The 19,276-nt window shown below is 45.6% G+C and overlaps 1 protein-coding gene across 5 annotated transcripts in view; it reads right to left on the reverse strand.

The window, feature by feature from the left end:
* Positions 1–19,276, reverse strand: part of NCK2 (NCK adaptor protein 2) — a 151,107-nt gene that overhangs the window by 117,235 nt on the left and 14,596 nt on the right. Inside the window, exons 1-2 of one of the 5 annotated variants that reach the window (XM_063616674.1) lie at positions 4,299–4,434; positions 4,027–4,192 (exon numbers count right to left, since the gene is read on the reverse strand). The exons of the other annotated variants lie outside the window; for them this stretch is intronic. The gene's annotated coding sequence lies outside the window, so the exon portion shown is untranslated. Of the gene's footprint in view, positions 1–4,026; positions 4,193–4,298; positions 4,435–19,276 lie in introns of those variants that run through there. 5 annotated transcript variants of the gene reach the window in all.

The following is a 19,276-nucleotide window of genomic DNA, read 5'->3' on the forward strand; positions in this document are numbered from 1 at the left end:
CCACGCCATGCCAGGTGGTGAGCACTGGGTCATTTCATTCTACCCACACTCTCAGGAGTCTGTGTGCAAGATGTGGCCTCCTGGTGTGAGGACCGCCCCAGCCCTCCTCTGTACCTGAAAGCTACACTTGCCAGTTGGATTCTGGTTAAGTTCTGTCAAAGACACAACCAGGTGCAACATTGAAAGGCAGGAGGAAGGGCAAAGCGTTGCCTCCCGCAACACCCCTGCTCGTGGCTATGGGGACAGCAGGTTCCTAAAGCAGCAGCGACAAGACTAGAAGGTTCCAGCTGCATCGGTGGAGTGCCCAGTGACAGCCGCAGGGCCGTGGGCTCAGAATTCCTGCTTGGCGGCAGCAGCAGTAAGGACAGCACCTGCTCTGAGGCTCCGGGAACTCTCAAGGCCTCATTTTGCCCTTCAGACCCAGGGACAGCGGCAGCTTTCGTACTCTCTGATCTCTGGGGAAGATGCCTTTGGCTGCCCAGCCCTTCAAGATGCCTTTGGCTGTCCAGCCCTTCACACTCTTGTGAAGCCACTCCCCATACTAGATTCTGCCTATATGAAACCCCTAGGAGGTTTCCATTTACTGAGAGAGGCTCCAAGGCCTCAGGAAGAAACCCAAGGCCAGAGTAGAGCACAGATTATCTGAAAAGTGAGGTCAGCAGTAGTGACTACCAGAAAGAAACCAGAGGGCTATGGTACCCTCAAATAGTCACGTGTGGTCCGACTGCGAAAGATCCCTGCAGCCAGGAGCTGGGAGCCTGGAGCCCAGAGCCCGGAGCCTGAGCTGAGTCTGGCCCTGCTGGGATGGCTGAGCTAAAACTGGCCAGGCTGGCTGGAGGAGGAAGGTGGCTTGCTAGCTGGCATCATCTGCTCACTAGCTAACCCTAAAAGAAAATCCACAAGTTCCTTTTTCTGGTAATGCTCAAAATGTCATAGAGGTCCCCTGCCGGGCCAGGGAACAACCCAAGGCAGTCAGCATGCAGGAGTCCTCCACGGGTGGGTAGGCCGGCAGATGGCATGGCACAGGAAGCAGCCCCCAACCACAGCTGGGTGACTGCACACCCTGGAGGGCAGCCACCCTGTCCCAGTCAAATGGGCCCACCTGGTATATGCATGGTGACAGGGGTTCTGAACTCCCTCCCCTAAACCTGCTTTGGCTGCTTCCAGAAGATGTTGAAATGTTAAGATATTTGGAGGACTTATAGAAATAAAGGGCAAAAGGTAAGAAACTGAGTGTTACAGAAAATGTAGAATGTATAGTTTCTGTCACTGGGACGGAAGTTGGGGTGTCCCCACCCAGGACACTGTAGCAATGTACAGGAAGTGACAGCGAATGGCAGGGCAGAGCACTGAGATTCCTAGGGGAGGTCCCCAGCCAGGCATGGCCTGCTCCGCACCCACACCTCCAGAGGTGGCCTGCAGTAAGGGATGTGCTCCAGGCCACACCAAATTGGGCCAAACCAAAATACAAGGGGGACAGTTTTTCAAATCATTTCCCAGGTGGAAGTCATTAACTCCCTAAGCAACTGACGGTCAACAATTATCCCTCGCACTGGTTTTTTGTTGGTGATGGTGCTTTGTTTTGGTTTTGGTAACCGCAAAATCAAAAAGGAACTTTTTGATGACCAGCTATTCCAAGTTTCTCATTTACAGATGAGAAAATAATGAGCCTGATTAGTGCACAAAAACACAAATACACATTAAAAGAATCCAAGTGAATCAAGGTAGCTCCCAAGCTCACCACACCGGGAGGTGTGGTGCTCCCAGTGACGCCAGCCAGGCTCCCAGGGCAGGAAGGAAAAACAAACAAACAAAAAGGAAGCTAATTTTCAAACAGTTGTAATTAGCTGATTATTCTTCACTTGAAAGGCTGCATGAAACAAACAGCTCCTTTGTCTACAGCAGAAGCTGTAGACAATTTAAGTTAAGGCATAAATTCATAAATAATGTTTAAAACCCAAAAGGAGATAAGAAAGAACACATCAAGGTGCTACAATGACAACTGAAAAAAATAAAAATAAGCAAGTCAGAGGAAAAATAATTAAGTTCAAGCAAAATCAATCTGAAGTTAAATTTTAAAAACTAAATTTCGGTTAAAAATAATTATCTATCTATCTGGAATCTGAATAATCTAATAGGGAGCCCAGAGATCAGGCAAGGGAATGAGGTGAGTTAACTACTGATGTCCAGCGACAGGCACACCAGGATTCAGGATTCTTACATTTTGAAATTTCCCATCATGAAAAATTAAAAATCCACAAAGAAACAGGCAAATTCTCATTGATTAGGCACCCACATGCCACACACAGTGCAAATTACTTACAACATGACTAACACGTAAAAACCACCCCTCAACAAATATAACTTATTACTATTTTTTAAAAACTAAAGTTAAGCTAACATCAGATGACAAGGTATTCAGACACTATGGTGTGACTCAATTTCTACATGAATCCATCTGGTAATCATTATTATTATTATATTACTATTATTGTAGAGACAGGGCCTTGCTATATATATAGCCCATGCTGGCCTCAGGCTCCTGGCCTCAAATGATCCTCCTGTGCTGGGATTACAGGCATAAGCCACCGGTGCCTGGACTGGTAATGGTTTTAGAAAGCATTTTTTCAGTTGTACATCTATACAGCTCATTAAGCCACATTTCTTTAAACATATAACTCAAAAAGAAAAGTGGCTTTATAGATGATACCCAGTACTCAGTGTCCAATGAATGCTTCACAAAAGTTACAAAATAAACGTGAGTTAAAAATTGAGTGTACTTGTGGAACACAGATTTCGTCATCCAGGCCCCAGACAACTTGACACCTCCTCTCCCTACCGCACCACAGAGTGGACAGGCCCTGATAGCCAGGTCTAGAGTTCATTGTGTGTGAGCCTTCCCTGGCCACATGACCATACCTGCAGTGGACACCTGCCCAAATTGAGACAATCAAATCTGGCTCTGGGACCCAAATACATTGCTCCAGGGGTTCAGCACACCAAGGCCCAAGGGGTCCATTCACAGGGAGGGCCACCAGATTCTGACCAATACATCAATTTTATTTTTGCCAACACAGAAAATACTGAGCATCTGTCAGACCAGTCAGACCATCACCACAGAGCCAAGTTAAGGCTTGCTGCAAGGACTCAGCTACTGTGAGGAGGACTCAGGTACCTAAAACATCTGTTACTAAGATAGCTGGAGGCTGGGTGCGGTGGCTACACCTGTAATCCCAGCACTTTAGGAGACTGAGGCGGGCGGATCACTTGACGTCAGGAGTCCGAGACCAGCCTGGCCAACATGGTGAAAACCCGTCTCTACTAAAAATACAAAAATTAGCTGGGTGTGGTGGCACGTGCCTGTAGTCCCAGCTACTCTGGAGGCTGAGGCATGAGAATTGCTTGAACCTGGGAGACAGAGGTTGCAGTGAGCCGAGATTGTGCCACTGCACTCCAGCCTGGGCAACAGGGCAAGACTCAGTCTCAAAAAACAAAACAAAAAAAAGATAGCTGGAAAAATCCACATCTTCCATATGAGGACTTCTAGATGCACACTTCACTTTGGTACCTCTGACATCTTTCTTATAAATGGAGGCTTTTGTCTTGTTTAAGGCAAATAAAAACAGTTAAAGAAAAGACTGCTGGACTACCCAAAAGACTGCATAAGAGCAAAAGACAACAGTCCACACCACTGCCGATTCTCCAGGCAGCCTGCCAGACACGAGCTCAGGGGAGCAGGAACTCGGGTGCTCCTTTTCCACTGCAGGATCGCCAGGGCCTGAAATAGCACCTGGCTCAGAGTAGGCGCTCAAATAGTTGTTGAGTGGGTGACTGCTGCTTCAAGTCTTCCAAAGAAAAGATATCCATACACCAGGATGCTCTAGCATTTAAGTAATGAACCTTAGTGTCAAAGGGATACTAAGGTATTGCGTGCAGACAGAGGACTGGGGAAGGGGGAGGAAAGACATTAAGTATGAAGCACAGATGCCAGACACCATGGGGTCTTTCTACTGACACTGAAGTTACCTGCCCAGCAGGTTCCAGGTGCAGTGGCGATGGCCCTGAGCTGAGCATGTGGGAAACAGGGAGGCATTCCAGGGATGAAAAACCAGCATGAGCAAAGGTGCATGGACTGATGGAGACCGGCACATGTACCAGACGGCGAGAAGACAGGTCTGCCTCAAGCGGGTGGCTGGAAAGGAGAGGGACAAGGAGGACTAAGCCAGTGTTAGAGGACTCGAGAAACAACTGCAATTGCTGATGTTGGTTTGTTAAAGAAAAATGTCCTTGGCACTCACTGGCAAAAAGGTGAGTGACGGCCAGATGGTGGGTGGCTCATGCCTGTAATTCCAACACTTTGGGAGGCTGAGGCAGGTGGATGGCTTGAGGCCAGGAGTTTCAGACCAGCCTGGATAACACAGTGAGGGCCTGTCTCTACAGAAAAAAAAAAAAAAATTAGCTGAGTGGGGTGGCACAAACTGTAGTCCCAGCTACTAGGGAGGCAGAGGCAGGAGGATTGCTTGAATCCAGGAGTTTAAGGCATCAGTGAGCCATGATCACACCACTGCACTCCAGCCTGGTAAACAAAGTGAGACCACCTCAAAAAAAAAAAAAAAAAAAAAAAAGTAGACACATGGGATGATGTGGGAGGTGGCCAGGAACACACTGTGAAGGAAGGACCAGGAGACCTAGATACAGGGCGAGGACAGGGAGGACTCTGGCTCCCAGATAAAAGGAAGCTGCACTCACTGTGAAAATGGGAGGGGAGAAGAAGTCAATTCCAGAAAGAAGAGTTTCGGGAAAAAACTCTAGTAGGAGGTCACTAATGCCTCTGAGCTTCCCTGAAGTCAGAAGCACAGTGTTTTTGTCATTGACTTCTTCCCATGTCCTCTGCAATAATGACTGCATGCTGTGCTAACAGTGACAGGCAAGTACTGGCTCAATGTTTAACCCAGCATCAGTAACATGCGGCTGACCCCAATGCTGCGGAGGGAGGAGGACCAGAGATCTGGCCACTTCCGGAGAAGCGCATCTGTGAGACTAGATCAGCTATCTAAAAAGCACAACATCAGGTGGGCTAAAGTGAAACCCAGGGCTATGCCCACATTCCCTGGGAACAAAGAAAGGAACATTTTCCTTTTTCTAGGTTCTTATCCCAACCAAACACAGGCAAATGGGAAGGATGCTTAGTGCTGTTTATTCCATGAGGCAGAAGGTTCTCCTTTGGGAATAAATAAATAATGAGCTGAGCCTTGAGAAAGTTAAAAATCAACAGTCTAAATAAATCCGTGGTTCTCAAACTCAGGGCCAATGAGATCAAGAGTTCCCGGGAGACTCCGAGAGGCTGTTGGGAAGACACCGGTGGAAACTGCTTACACAGCATTCTCAGCCTCTGCAAACACTACCCACTTCGCCATCCTTCAGACACTACCCTCGGCTGAGCCAGGATCGGCAGTTCCACAGGCAGGGCGCAGCTTACAAGCTGAGTTCTCAAAGACTCAGAGCTGAAGAGTTCCTGGACACTTTGACGACAATATCCAATTTTCAAGGGTGTCTGGGAGGGAGTGGAAAATGAGGCCCTGGAACAGCCCTGGGAGGGAGGAAGTCAGTCTGAGGAAGCTTCTGGGAACAGCTGTGGAGAAAAATATAGATCTGAGTGATGGGCAGTCCTCACAAAGGAATGGCAGCTTTCACACCAGAGGGTTTTTACTTCAGACAGAAGAAAACAATGGTTAGAAAAAGCTGCCAGTAGTGGTCAACCCAGGTACGTGCTTTTTCTAGAAAGGTTTATGAACTCAAAGCAAATCTCAATAGCCTCTATTTCAGAAACATCAGCTTTAAAAAAGCTGCCTTCTATTGATAAGAAAAGAACATTACTTTCTACCTAAGTGACATGATTAGAAACAATGGGAAACTTCTTGAAATATTTGTCTAAATTAGGTCTTTTTGTTTTTCAGAGGGAGTTTCACTCTTGTCGCCCATGCTGGAGTACAATGGTCCAATCTCGGCTTACTGCAACCTCCACCTCTTGGGTTCAAGTGATTCTCCTGACTCAGCCTCCCAAGTAGCTGGGATTACAGGCGCCCCCACCACACCCAGCTAATTTTTGTATTTTTAATAGAAACGGAGATTCACCATGTTGGTCAGGCTGGTTTTGAACTCCTGACCTCAGGTGATCCACCTGCCCTGGCCTCCCAAAGTGCTGGGATTACACGCATGAGCCACCCCACCCAGCCCTCATGTTTTTTTTACTAGAAAGTCAGAATGAAAAATGTAAAAGGGGATAGAAATAGTGATATTGGGCCGGGTGTGGTGGCTCACGCCTGTAATCCCAACACTTTGGGAGGCCAAGGTGGGCAGATCACGAGGTCAGGAAATCGAGACCATCCTGACTAACATGGTGAAACCCCGTCTTTACTAAAAATACAAAAAATTAGCTAGGCGTCGTGGTGGGCGCCTGTACCCCCAGCTACTTGGGAGGCTGAGGCAGGAGAATGGCGTGAACCTGCGAGGCGGAGCTTGCAGTGAGCCCAGATCGCACCACTGCACTCCAGCCTGGGCGACAGAGTGAGACTCTGTCTCAAAAAAATAAAAAAATTAAAAAAAAATAGTGATATTAACATCAGGATTGCCAAACACTGAAGATTGAAATGATAAGCAAACTGAAATGCCCAACTGTTTAACATAATTTACTACCCAAAATGACTTCCTGGATCTGAAATACTTTAAAAGGCTAGAAATACATTTTCAGAAGTATTATTTTTCTTCACCTGTTAAAGTTAAGATCTTTAAGTTTAAAATAATGAAAAATAATTCAGATTACTAAATATCAATATCCACATCCTAGGCAATACAGCACTCTGTGATTCACACAAGAATCAAATCCGAATCACTGACCTGATCATTTTACAGATCAGTGGTCTGTTTCTAGAGCATATCTACACACTCTAAAAATGACAGATGTTCTATAGCCTTCTACTGCTAAGAAAATGATTTTAAATATGATCAGTTATGTAAACACACATTCACATACACACAACCTTACAGTAAGTTTCAGGCCTTCTCACTGTACTTTTTAATCAGGACACACAAATCTACCTCTCAGAAAGATCAAAGCCAGATGCAAACATCATCCTTTAAAAAGATCTCAGCATTATATAGAGCCACTAAGTTTACTTCTAACTGGAGACATATTGTAACGGAAATTTCAATCATGCTCTTAAAGTTCAAAGAATTCTGTAGAAAAGAATTCTGTCCAGAATATTAAAATTTTTTTAGAAGTCTGATTCTTAGAAATTCCTTTAGCAACCACACCCCATTTCCACAGCACCATTCTTTTTTATTGTTGCAATATATCTTTTTTTTACTTATTAGTACTTTATATGAAATTAAGTGCAAAAATACTTAAATAATGCTGTGTGCCAGGCACCACTCTCAATGGTTTGACTCACTTTAATCTGCACAATCATCCATTTTCCAGTGAAGGAAATGGAGGCACCAAGGGTAAAGTAGCCAGCGCAAGTCAGACCTCATGGCGGGGCCAAGGCATTCTGGCTCCAAAATCCTGAATCAAAAAGCAGGTCAAAAAATTAAAAACAAAGAAACATCACACATGGAAGGAAGAGAGGCCAAAGACTACTCCAAGGGATTAAAATCTGAGTTTTTCTCCGGTTTACCTTCTACACTCATTTTACTGACCACGCCTGACACATTGACACATGCATTCCCCGCCACAGTGGCTCCTGTGGCCGCCTGGCTGTGCTGGACAGCGCAACTTCTCAGGGCGGGAGCTGTGTGGACCCCTGGCCCTTCTTGGCCAATCACTCTAATTACCCCATGGTTCCCTCCAGAGGGCAGCGGGCAGTGCAGTGGGTCACCCACACGTCCCATTTCTTAGAAAACCTGCAGCCATGGATGCCTAACTTTTACTGTGGAGTTATTCTTCTGTATGTTATAAGTAGAGTCACAATTTTTGTGCTACATTTAAACATTTTGTATCTCTAAGCTTCCTTAGAAATGTTACTATATTTTTCCTACATTTGCTTCCTGAGAAGCAAGAACGGGGGAGTTACCAGCACAGTGAGAGTCATGATGAGTCAGACCCAGGGTAGAGAAGAATGTAAAATAGGCACGCATCAGCTGTTTTACTGAGAGGAGGGCTTTAAATAGGGCGCAGCCAGCTGGGGATGGGGAGGGGAGGGGAGGGGAGGGGAGGGGTGGGGTGGGGCAGCAGGCTGACAGGGCTGCCCTGGTGGGGATAATAAAAAAGATCTTGGGTCTTGGTCCCTGGTTTCTGGCATGGAGCTCCTAAAGCCCTTGGAATTTACTGAGGAACAAGAGTGCCCTTAGTGATTCATAGAGAGTCCCAGTGCACCACACCTGAGTTTATGCTAATGAGGTGACCAGTGGGGTGGGGGGGTGCCCCAGATAGCCTGGAAGGGAGCTGGTCATTGACAGAAAGACAAAACGTGTGATTAGAGGGTGGGAACTTTCTGCACCCCCCTACACCCCAACCTCTGAGAGGGGTGGGGGGCCAGGAGACTGGGCTGCAAAAACTCTTGAAAAATGGGATGTGGGGAGCCTCCATGTGATGAACTCATTGGGATGGTGTGCTAGGAGGTGTCTCCCCCAGGGGGCATGGAGACTCCCACCCCTTGTCCCATGTGTCGCTTCCTTTGGGCTGTTCCTGAGTTGCATCCTTTAAAACAGGGGTGTCCAATCTTTTGGCTTCCCTGGGCCACACACTGTAAGAATCATCTTGGGCCATACATAAAATACACTAACATTAACTGCAGCTGATGAGAAAAAGAAAATTTCAAAAAAAATCTCTTCATGTTTTAAGAAAGTTTAAGTATTTGCGTTGGGCTGTATTCAAAGTCATCCTAGACCGTGGGTTGGACAATCTTGCTTTACAGGAACTACTAACAATAAGCGAAGTGCCTTTCTGAGTTCTGTGAGTTGTCTTGGCAAATTATAGAACCCGAAGTGAGGTCATGGGAACCCCAATTTATAGCCAGTTGATCAGAAGTACAGGTGGCTTAGGACGCGCAACTCGTGTCGGAAATGGGGACGGTCTTGTGGGACTGAGCCCTCAAAACTTGTGAGGCCGGCATGAGCCCTGAGAAGCTAGTGTCAGAACTGAACCAAATTAGGGGACACCTAGGTGGTGTCAGAGAATCAGAGACCTGTTTGATAACACAGCCACTGGCCACACGCGGCCACTGAGCCCTCAAGGGGTGGCGAGTCCAGCTATGTCTTGCTGCGAGGGCAAACACACACTGGACTCTACAGACAGGCAAAGAAAGCAAATGAATGGCATTAGTAATTATTTGAGTATATGTTGAAATATTTTGGTTATGTTGGGCTAAAGACGACTTAAAATTTGTAACCTTTTTCATGTGGTTACTGGAAGAGGTGAAGTTACAGACCTAGCACATGCTGGCAGCTTATGTTCTATTTCTGCTGGACAGTGCTGCTTGAGATGTCTTCATTTCTGAAAACACAAGTACTGATGTCCACTTTTTTGTCTCAAATTTTTCACATGTAGAAAGACAGCAACTACTTAAGGATGAGAGCTGGGGATGTGAGTAATAGAGAGGGAAGGAATTAGTATTTATTAAGTGCATATTAAGTGCTGGGAACCACCCAGTATCTCACACAATTTCATGCTAGCAATCCCCTGAGACAATGGGTATCCTCCTCCCCCTTTCCCAGGTGAGGGCACGGAAACCTCACGCCAATAAAGGGACAAAGCAGGGATTCCAACGCAGCTCTCCTGATTTCTGTTCCTTGCTGCACACTAGGGGCTGTGGTTCTTCTTCTGGAAAAGGCCTGATAGTTCGGGCTTTGTGGGCCACATGGTCACAATTCCTCAATTCTGCTGTTGCAACATGGGGCAGCCACAGATGCTGTGGAAATGAACAAGCCCAGCTGGGTTCTAATAAAACTGTATTCACACCCAAACAGGTGAACTTGATTTGGCCCATGGGCCACTTTGGCAACCTCTACTGCAACCACAAAGAGTAACAGATATTCCTAAATAAATTACTGTATCATCAGTGCACCAGAATGTAACACTTATAAAGAACACTTTTCCCAAAATACTAACTAGGTTATTGTGGAAACAAGGGAATAGGGAGGGTCCAATTTTGCAGGTGAACTTCCTGTTAGGCTTCTAAGCTCATATCAGACATCCAAGTAGGCCATGTCACGAGCAGTATTACATGAACAGCAAATTGCATTTGGTTCGATGGCATGACATGTATGTGTGACATGAATAACATTACAAGCATATACCTGGGAATATGGAACGGTACCTATGAGATAAACACAGGCGGGGGTCCAGGCTTCCAGGTCAGAGCCTCCCTGGCTCCAGAGAGATAAGCAGGCACCAGGAACCCGGCACTGGTGCGTGTGGGCCCGACCTGGCTGACCATATGAGTAGGTGTGACACACCTGGGCAGGTGTCCTCAGGCGAGAAGAGTTCCTCCTCCTCCTCCCAAGCGTGTCTCTTCACATCTTCTCTCCACTCCTGAGTTTCACCAACACTGCACAGGCAGCAGGAAGATGGAGCCAGAAGCCTCCAGCTGGTTACTAAACTAATTTGATGGCTTAAATATTAATTCTTAAGTCAAACTAACACTACTCACTACAGATGGAAATAGTTTGGAGGGAACGAAAATCCTGCATGCCCACAAGATGGAGGGAAAGCCAAGTAAAGGAAAGGTCTGGGGACCCAGCCATGGCTGGTTCGATGTTCACCTGCAGATCCCGCGCCCGCCAGGCTTCTCCCTCACAGACCACCCTGAAAGGTGACAAGTCAACAAATACAAAGCGGTGGAGAAAAAGAAAACCTAGGCCAGGCACAGTGGCTCAAGTCTATAATCCCTGCATTTTGGGAGGCTGAGGTGGGAGGATCCCTTAAGGCCAGGGGTTTGAGACCAGCCTAGGCAACACAGTGAGACTCCATGTCTACAACAAAAAAATAAAAACTTTACTGGGGGTGGTGTATGCCTGTAGTCTCAGCTACTCAGGTGACTGAGGTGGGAGGATTGCTTGAGCTCAGGAGGTCGAGGCCACAGTAAGCCATGATGCTGGCACTGCACTCCAGCCTGGGCAACAGAGCGAGACCCCATCCCTAAATAAAAGAAGAAAAAGAAAACCTAAAAGAGGTGAGAGAAGGAGAAAGAAATACATCAGGTTCTCCCCACCTTCCAGGCCCTCCCAGAGCCGTGCAGAACACAGACTTTCCCAGGTGGGGAGGCCCCACATTCCCGGGCTCTCCTGCTACCAGAATGTGCTTCTCAGGCCCCACTTCCCCACTCAGCCCTACTTGCGCCTCCCCTCATTCGTCTCCTTTTATAACACTCTTGAGGGGAACAGTATAAAGCGATTTCTACTATCCAGGGTAGCAATTTCAGGGAGTCCTGCTTGGCAGGAAGCAAAGTCTGAGCAAGAGTACCAGGAACTGGTCACATCTGTGCAGTGTAAGCGTCACCTGCTGCCATGTAACAAGTCACTGCAAATTCAGCAGCTTACACCCACATATTTATTGTCTCTGTGGGTCTGGAGTTTGGGTGCGGCTTACCTAGACTTTTAGTTTTTTATATAATGAAAGACAGCTAATACACATACCTCCACAGACTTACACACACACACACACACACACACCCTATTCTAAGCAGTATCTGTGGGAGGCTATCTGCCTGTTACAGGTGTGAAAATCTAAAATATTTGCAACTGGTTTTGAAAACGTCTTTAAGGAATATATTAGTAATTAAAAAAAATCCCAATACCTCTGTCTCATTTAGCCAGTGACCAAAAATACGATAATTCAGCCCTGTCACCGACATCATGCCCCAAACAAGTCCCCACAGAACAGTCTACTAACAAAAACTAAAGTCACCCTTAAAGGGAAAAGTCATGCCATGGCTGAAAATGTTCCATCTGCTGTCAGGGAGTCCCTTCAAAGAAGGGACCACCAGCTCGAAAGGAAAAGCCGAGAACTGGCCGTGGGGCCGGCCTCGGGATGACCATGATGGAGTGCTAAATCCATGAGCACTACTGGCAGAGTCCCTGAAATTCAAGGACCGTTTTAGAGTCAGCCTGTTTTAAAGGACATGGTAGTCACAGTATGTACAAATTCTCATCAATTTGTTTTCAAAACAGCAGTGACACTGTTTTATCATCACTCTGAGACACGGTCCTCTAGAATAGATCAATCCAAAATGCCTTTATGGAGGGGCCATTTACACCGACTTTCAAAAGCAGCATTGTTTGGGTGAAGTTGATACCTCCACACTACTGAAAATTGGCATAACCCTTTGGAAGGGCGTTATGGCAAGATGCATCAAGAGTCCATACCACGTAACTCTGCAATCCCTCTCCAAGGAATTTACACTAAAAAAACCGGTTCCACTGAAGAAGAGAAATGCACCCAGAGATGTACACAGGCACCTTGTCTATGGGAGCAAAAATTTAGATGTCCAACTCAGCACACCGCTTATGCAAGTGTGGTGCTTTCAACTCCATGGGATATCACACACATGAAAAAAAGGATTTGAAAAACCAGTAAAGTGGAAAAAATATTCAGAGTGAGAAGAATAGAAAATTTTACAAAAGTTATAAATACTTACAAGGATGTGCTGCAAATATGAAAAGTTTCTCTTTCAGGATGGTGAGATTACAGGAAGCATCTCGCTTTTCAAAAACTATGCTTAAGAGTCAGTATATATCTCTATCTTTAAAAGGAAATTCACACCAAGAAAAAGCAATGCCAACTACATCTCAGGAATCTAGGTCTCCATAAAGTAGCTGTGTGTTCGGTTTGCACTTTGAGATCTTTTTACCTGGTACTGCTGAAACTCCACCTGGGAAGACCAAAGCCAAGTGACCAGTATCATTCTGCCTCCTGCTCACCTGTCTCAGTCAGATGAGGCAGGCCATCGGGTTTTGAGGCAGCTTTGTGGCTGAGCCTTGAAGCAGAGCAGGCTGCAGGCTCCTGCAAGGATGCAGTCCTAGGAGGGCGGCCGGCAATAAATACGTGGAGCTCAGACAGCCCTGCAGAAGGAAGCATTTCCACTCGGGCTGTGGGGCTAAAATAATTAAGAATGTGGGATGTCTGCCCACAGGCTCTCCTTAACCTGCAGGGTGAGGATGCAAAAGGAGCCGAAGGATCAAGGCTGTGGCCCACACCAAGGATCACTGCACAGGCTTGCAAACAGAATGCACCCACGTGAGAGCTCTGCAAAGCGAAGCTGCCAGGACTAGCACTCGGATAAATTGCTTAGCTTCTCCAACTCAGCTACCTCATCTGTTAAACGGGGCTGAGGGCAGCCTTGTGGGGTTGTAGAGAGGACTAAATTAGGCAACACATATGACATGCTCAGCGACATTAAGTGCTCAATAAATATCAGCTATTATTATTGCCACATGAATACTTTAAGAATGTACCTTCACACAGTCCATCATTGTAAGGGAACTTCTAGCAGCTGGTATTTATAGTTCCACATGCAAGAAGGCACAACAAAAGTAATGTCTGAGCCAATTCTTCTTCCAAATTATTTTTTATTTTATAGCATATTTCTTTAAACACAGGGTCAAAAACTCCAGGGACCATTTTGCCACAATGCACCTGAGAATCAGGAAGTCAAACTTTTTCACACAAGAGATTTTAAGTCATTTACATTGTCCTGATACTGGAAGTTATTATAAACACCTAAGTTCCCAACGCACAACCCAGCCCCAACCCCACTGCTATAATAGTAAATAATCACAGATCCCAGAACACAATTTTACATTTTTTTCAACTAATAAATTGAATATAATTTTTCCCACTGTGACAAATTAAATAAAATTTATAAAGACAACAACTAGGCTTTTATCCAATTTAAATAAAATTCTTTCTATATTATCTTTTGAATACATTATAGTTTTTATTTTACCCACTTGGGGCGTGTTTTGTCATTACTGCATGACTGGAAGGAGTTCTGTTAGGCAGCAAAATTGAGCTACTTTTCTGCAATGCCTGTGTAGACTGTCTCTGGCCAGCAGCCTCGGTCCCAGCAGCTCTGTCATCAGAGGACACAGTGACACCTGGTCCCTGGCAAGGTCCCGTTCTCCCCTTGGCAGAATGGTGAGGGCTAGGGACTCCTCCTCAGGGTGTTTTCAGGGTGCTTTTTTTTTTGGAGACAGAGTCTCGCTCTGTCGCCCAGGCTGGAGTGCAGTGTTGTGATCTCGGCTCACTGCAACCTCTGCCTCCTGGGTTCAAGCAATTCTCCTGCCTCAGCCTCCCGAGTAGCTGGGACTACAGGCACGCACCACCAAGCCTGGCTAATTGTTTTGTATTTTTTACTAGAGACGGGGTTTCACCGTGTTGCCCAGGCTGGTTTCGAACTCCTGAGCTCAGGCAATCCGCCCACCTTGGCCTCCCAAAGTGCTCGGATTACACGCGTGAGCCATTGCGCCTGGCCTCAGGTTGCTTTTCAGTGATTTTCATTTTATGCAACTATATGGAACACAGTTATTAATATGTTACTTAAAAACAAACTTGAGACATAGTAATCTACGTATTTCCTTATTAACACGCCAAACGAGAGGGTAGCAGCAGTGCTAATAACAACCATGATTTGAGAGCAGTGATAAAAGCAGTCACTCTTCAACACACCTGCATCACTATTATGTAACAGGAAAACAGTGACCATTTCTCTGATAACTGTAAATGCCGTGGGCTGTGCTACCTACATTCATGCAGGAAGGAAATACTGAATTTCAGTGAAAAGCTGGTGGAAACAAGGATGTTTTTTCCCACCCCAAAGTTCACAGATATCCTGAAGTCCATGCACTCACCACAACAGCCCATGGTTCAGGACACCATCTTTAGGAAATCCCTCAGAACTTCACACTACGTCAAGACCCTGGGACATAAGCTTCAGCGAATCTCTAGATTTCACAGTCCAGACTACAGAAGAGACAGACTGAACCCCTTTCAAAGCAGAGGGCTCTTTTGTTGCTGTGAATCCCAGGAATGCCTGCTGATGTCAGGAGGCAGTCTGACAGCAGGAAGCGCCCGGGCCTGGACCTAGACCCCCCTGGTTTGATGCTCTGCCCATTAGCTGCCTGTTTCCTGGGCAAGGCCTCTTTCAACTTGAGAGTTGAAGGAAATCTTTGGAGATCACCTGGTTTAAGCCCACTCTTACGCACAGAAACTGTGCTTCTCACAAGCTTCTTCTAAGGAAAACCCAAGAGCAGTCCACTCCAGAAACTCTGTCCTTAATTTTCTAGCAAAGCAAAAGTCCTTGTTTTCAGGTCAAGTGATTCATCTACACAAAGCCACCAAAACCTACACTTGCAACTTTAAATTAGTCAAAGCAAAAACTTAGGAAAAGGACAAGATATTTTTTAAATGTATAAAAAATCTGCAGGACAAAAGAGAAAACATAAACTGTAACACAGAGGCAGAGATTGAAAAGAAAATCATGTTCAAAAGGGTCAGTGCACATGTCTGTATTCATTTTTTTTTTTTTTTTTGGTCTCACTCTGTCATCCAGGCTGGAGTACAGTGGCCTGATCACGGCTCACTGCAGCCTGGACCTCCCAGGCTCAAGTGATCCTCCTGCCTCAGTATCCTAAGTAGCTGGGAATACAGGCACCTGCCACCATGCCCAGCTCATTTTTTTGTATTTCTTGTAGAGACAGGGTTTCACCATGTTGCCCAGGCTGGTCTTGAACTCCTGGGCTCAAGCAATCCTCCCACCTGAGCCTCCCAAAGTGCTGGGATTACAGGCATGAGCCATTCTGCCTGGCCCAGTCATTTTTTAATAAATAAAATGCATTATTATAAATTATATCCATGTGAATGAATAAAACAGAGTCTCATCTGTGTATAATGGTTTGGGAAGGGTGGAGCAGGAAGCAGTGTACCCCCACCTGGCCTTCCACCCAACCCTGGAATCGTCCCATCACTAGGAGGGAGAAGGTAGTGACCAGAAAGAGAAACAGGCTAATGGCCTTAACTCTGACTTCTTCTGTACCCAAGAGAAAGATGAGCCACCCTTCTCCCTCCCAAAAAAAGATTCTCTGGAAGTCAGTCAGCCAGGAGTTAAAAGGACCACTTCAAGACCCTCCCCACGCCAGCTTCTGAGCCAACGCCTGCCCCGTCCATACCTCCACTCCCATACACGCCTGAACCTCCCAGCACCCGGGCAGGGCACGACCCTGCTGCCTAGCAGAGGCCCAGCAGGGTGGGTGGGCAGGGTCACCAGCATGGCCTCACTGCAGACTCTGGCCCCCATCTACGATAGGAGTATGCCTTCCTCAGACACTGGGTCGGGACCACTTCATGAGCCCAGTCACAGCCCAGGGCTTCCTCAGGCGGCACCAGGATGAGGGCCACCCAGATCCCAACCCCAAAGAAACTTCTTCAGGCCACTGCCCTCCCACTTCAACCAGGGAATGTGCTGAAGAGCTAGGGGTGTCCCAAACCGCAAGGCATGACACACGTAGAAACTATGAAGATTTTTTGGTGATTTTTTATTTGCCCAAACCTGAACACAGTCCATGTGGCGTCTCGGTGTCTCTGCCTCTCTCTCACATGTAACAAAACCATTTTCAGAGAAGCCTGGCATCTAGGGACCTCCCTACTCTGGCCCTTACTGGCCTTTCCACAACAGGGTTCTCAGCTGTAACTGGTTTCTCCCTTTATTGGAACTCTGGGCCCACCAAACTAAGGATGAAGTTATCCAGAAAGCAAAGACCCTTGGTTGATACAAAGGGAGCCTCAGATGGAGAGATCCAAGAGGTGGTCAAAACCGTGGGAGGAGTGGCTACACAGGGAGCCTCAGAGCTAGATGCCACCAGCAGGGAAGAGGTGTGAATGGCAAGGATGGAGGTGAGGGCCTGACTCCTGGCCGGCACACCTGGGGTTCAAGTGCTAATCCACAGCAGAGGTTCTCAACTTTGAATATGCATCAGAATCACCTGGGGGAACTCGTGCAACAGGAAGACTTCCAGACCAACCTATCCCACGAGGGAAGTCAGGCAGGTCCCTGGAATTTGCATTTCTCCACAGCCCAGGACCACATTCTGGAAACCCCGTGCTGGGGCACCATCCTATCCTATCACCTCCTCTGCAACAGTGCCAAGGGGCTGTCTGTGCCACAGTGCCTTCTATCCCCACTGAAAATCTTGGTCCCTTTTGGGGGAATAGATAAATCTTTCAAATAGAATTCTAAATAACTAATGTAAATACAACCCCTACAGGAGGTACAGCTGAACTCCCTCTTCCTTAAATGACTTCCTTCCAAAGACTGCAGTATGGAAAGAAGGGAAAAGAGTCACTCCACAGCGGAGTCCCCTGACAAACACTACCTGGGCCAGGTGATCAAGGTCAACATCAACCATCAAAAGCCACACTGATTGCATGGACCCTTGATACAAAATGGCACATTACCTCGGTGGCCTTCCTCCCCAAACCGGTAACTCCACACTAATCATGAAAAAACATCTGACAACTCTCAACTGAGGGACAGTCTACAAAAGATCTGAAAAGCAGTTTTGCTCCTCAAAGCTGTCAAGTCATTAAAAACAAGACGAGTCTAAGAAACTGTCCCGGATCAGAGGCGCTACAGAGACTAAAGGAAATGTGCCCTGGATGGGATCCTGGGACAGAAAAAGGATGTCAGGGCAAACAAACTACGGACTTAACAATAATGTACCGATACTGGTTCATTAGGTGTAACCAATGTACTATAGTAACATAAGATGCGAATCACAGGGGAAAGTAGACACAGTTTATATCAGAATTCTCTGTATTATCTTTGAAACTTTTTCTGTAAATTTAAAATCTATTCTAAAATTAAGGGCTTACTTAAAAAATATACACCATATATTTTTATGTGTAATATTATATAAAAGCCTGTATGCATAGGGTAACATGGTTGACTTTCAACAATAACAAATTACACTTTGGAAAAGTTAAAACACTGTGCTCAACAAAAGAAGACAAATACCCCTATTGATCAGCTTAATACACGAACGTGAGGGTATTACATGGTTGAAATGCAATACAATTTTCTGCTTTCTCCAGAGAACATACTATGTGTACTTGAATATGTAAAATGATATACTGTGTTTATAAACAAACAAAAAATCTTGCTCCCTTGAATGAGACCAAATAAGGACTTAACACATGAAATTCTCTCCTTCTGAAGGCTCAAGAACCAGGAATCTAGGTATTCAATCAACCTTTAAAATTGTATCAAACTCAGATCTTAAATTATCATTATTTGCAAATTAAGTTCATTCAAAATACTAAGCATGTATAGTCTATCACTAATCAATTATAGTAAATCACCAAAACCATTTTACTTTAATCCATGTCACCAAAAGCTAAGGGAAATGTCTGCTGGTTCAGTGTCAAATAGAGGACGAATCACTAATTATGATTTTACTAGTTTTGAATGCTAGCATTAATTTAGTTTCAGATGTTAAACAGAGCTTAAATGTAAACCCTGAAATCAGTTCCAACCTTTGGAAAATACTTTTGTAACAACTTACTGTCAGAGCAGTACAGTAATCTGGGTACTGGGTAGAAGTACCAGTCTTGACTAGTGTGTAGAAGTCAAGAATTTGAAACACTGCATTTAAAAAATACAAAAACGGGAGGGGCTCAGTGGCTCACACCTGTAATCCCAGCACTTTAGGAGGCTGAGGCGGGCGGATCATGAGGTCAGGAGTTCAAGACCAGCCTGGCCAATATGGCGAAACTCTGACTAAAAATACAAAAATTAGCCAGGCATGGTGGTGTGCACCTGTAGTCCCAGGTACTCGAGAGGCTGAGGCAGAAGAACTGCTTGAACCCAGGAGGCAGAGGTTGCAGTGAGCCAAGATCATGCCACTGCACTCCAGCGTGGGTAACAGAGCGAGACTCTGTCTCAAAAAAAAAAAAAAAAAAAAACCAAAAACGAACATCTACAATGGAGTAAGAAATAAACTAAATTTCCAAACACAGTTCAAATGAAACCATCGATAAAAAAAAAAAAAAAAAACCTGTAAAATGTGTGCACAGGATTGATTTGCAATATTCATTACTAATCCAAGAGAAGTAATGTGATTACATTACTTACATCTCTATATTAAATATGATGGCATAATGCCTTTATGCCATTATTAATTTAAAAAAAAAAATAAGGAAGTATTAGTGTGCTACCTGACACCTGAATTCCACTCAAAGCGCCAAGTAATTTTACTCATTTTTAAGAGATAAAGCTCTCAAGCA

Source organism: Symphalangus syndactylus, chromosome 14, assembly GCF_028878055.3.
Source record: "Symphalangus syndactylus isolate Jambi chromosome 14, NHGRI_mSymSyn1-v2.1_pri, whole genome shotgun sequence".
Lineage (NCBI taxonomy): Eukaryota > Metazoa > Chordata > Mammalia > Primates > Hylobatidae > Symphalangus > Symphalangus syndactylus.